At 35.0% G+C, this 2,600-nt stretch overlaps 1 non-coding gene across 1 annotated transcript; it reads right to left on the minus strand.

Annotated features, from left to right (window-relative positions):
• Window positions 1-285: 285 nt before the first annotated feature.
• On the minus strand, window positions 286-374 carry Trnam-cau (transfer RNA methionine (anticodon CAU)). The gene is given in 2 exon segments: window positions 286-321; window positions 338-374. It is a non-coding gene; the product is annotated as a tRNA-Met (tRNA).
• Window positions 375-2,600: the final 2,226 nt, after the last annotated feature.

Raw genomic sequence — 2,600 nt, forward strand, 5'->3', positions numbered from 1 at the left:
AAAATTAGAACTTTGCATTTTTTATTATTGTTAGGGGAAAAAAATGGGTCTTTTTTCTGTTCCGAAATGTATTTCTGCCTTAGCTCTGGCTAAAGGGCGGTAACTTACTGAAAAAGTCCTTTTCGTTGATTGAAAGCAGATTTTTGAACCTGTTTGCAGTTTTAATGTCTGGAAAAAAAAAAACTTGTTTTTTTTCCTGTTCCGAATTAAGTCAATAGAAAGCAGATTTTTGAACCTGCCTTTTCGTTCCAAACCTTTTTGAAATTATCGCTTCAAAAATAATACTGCCCCGGGTGAGGATCGAACTCACGACCTTCAGATTACTCAGCAGAGTGATTATGAGACTGACGCGCTGCCTACTGCGCTACCGAGGCTCGGCTACTAAACAGTTTTTTATTAATAAAATTCTATTAAGCAGCTTTATATTAATTTTATTGATTTTTAAAAAGTATTTATTTTCTTTACAAATAATCATGATGAATGAAGGCGATGTTTGAGTGACATTATCAAGATTAAGGATATCTATCATTGCTAATGTTGTTGCACTATCAACTGCTATATCGAGCCTTGCCAAAGATAAATTTTTTCGGTATTAAGTCGCTCGCTTTTTTAACGTTTATTTTCTACACAATACAAAAGAAAATAAACTTTATGAATAAAGATATTTTTTGCGTTAATTTATCATGGTTTAGGATAATATTCAAATATAAATTGCTATACATAAGTATATGTTTCGTATTCGACTGTGTAATATGCAACTTCTTAATTTTAGTGTGTATCCTCATAGCCTCCCTTTCTGCGTTAAGTTCGTTAATTTTTTTTCGATATATAATTTGATTTATTATTACTCCTAGTGAAAAATTAAATTCTCAGAAACGTTTAGCGGTTGAAGAACTAAATTTTAGAGTTGACTAGTTGACGTTAACTTTGTGGCGCCATCTACTGCAAAAGTAGTACGAAATAGCGCATTTATATCATGTATTTTTGCGAAATTGAAATAAAAGTTATTTAAGCTAAAAATCGTGTTCAGACAGCTTCTAAAAAACATTAAATGCTAGGCGCAATCAAATATTTTTTGGCAAACTAATGTCTTTTGAGGGAAACGGGAAAAATAATGAGAGGGATAATAATTTTTAGGGCTGGATTTAGGGGAGGGCGGGCGGGGCTACTGCCCCGGGGCCTCCACAACAAAGGGGCCCCCACAATAAAAATTTTACAAAACATCCCTAACTTTCACGGGTCAGCAAATTTTAGGTTTTTTTCTCCCACACATTTTTTTTTTTTTTTTTGTATTTCTACAAAGAATGATTGCACAAAAAAATATTATTTGATATATCAGAAAGCCCCGATTGCAAGTATACATTTACTATCAATTTTTTTATCTGGTCGAGCATTTCAGTGGCAATATATATTTTTTTTACTCATTTAATTTGTAATTTGTACATATGAGTTAAAGAGAAATAAAGTAAGTAAAAAAAAATCCGAAAAATGGTTAACTTTGCAGGTCTTTTCCTCTACAACTTCTCGCTTTTTGAGCTCAAAAATTTAAAAATTATTTGACGAAATGATTTGAATGGAAATTTTTAAACGAAAATATCTACTGAACACGTCGATTTTCTCCCGCTCCCCCCCCCCCCTTTTGACATTTTTAAAATTTTAGCAAAGAATTCTGAATTATTCATTAAAAATCTGTCTTAATTTTCTATTAGCACGGGGGCGCTCTTTTTTTAAACCAAAGCAAGGATTTATACCTTTAAGTTGGTGAAACCCCCATAATATATCAAAGTATCGGATATTTTCGAAAATATGACGATCTTTTCGAACCCTGATTAGGGGCCTCCACTCCTTCGTTGCCCGGGGCCTCCACACTTCCAACTCTGGCCCTGTAGTTATTATTTAACACAGTGCCGGATAAATAAGTTTGATACAGGCTCGGATCTATAAATTTTGGGCCATAGCTTAGGGTCCCCGCTTTGCTGGCGGCCCCTAACTTCCGAAAAAATATCAGCTGGGCCCCTAACTGCCTATTGGATTTCTATGTCACAAAGGGCCGCGGACCCTTGGTACGCCCTTACATTCAGGCAGGGACGACAAAATTCATCCCATTGTTGCGTTTCTTTCGTTGAAACGCGATTCAAAACTTAAAACAGATAGGTAAAAGCAGACCTGTCATTTAAGGGGGTCAATTGCCCTTCTGACTTTGAAAACTTAATGTATTTACAGTAAAGTGGGCGTGGTTTTTGGTGTTATCTACTATTATACCCATTCCCCCCCCCCTCAGTGGCGTAGCTACACGCTTTCTGCCGCCCGGGGCGGTTCCTCAATTTGCCGCTCTTTTGATAGAAAATAGTTAATACATTAAAGAGTCAAAAGTGTTTTAATAAAGAAGAAAGTAAAAAAAAAAATCCTCTTTATTTTTCTCTCAGAAGGAAAACAAAAAAATTCAGAGCCCCATCGGAAAATTCCAAAAATTAAGTCGAAATTCGGAATTTTAGGCAATTTTTGGTAACGCTTATAGAAAAGAGGCGTTGAGCTACCTCCAGATTTTTTTTTTTTTTTCTTTCATAATTAAAATCAGTTTTATGCTTTCTTTGGTGACG

Source organism: Uloborus diversus, chromosome 4 (genome assembly GCF_026930045.1).
Source record: "Uloborus diversus isolate 005 chromosome 4, Udiv.v.3.1, whole genome shotgun sequence".
NCBI lineage: Eukaryota > Metazoa > Arthropoda > Arachnida > Araneae > Uloboridae > Uloborus > Uloborus diversus.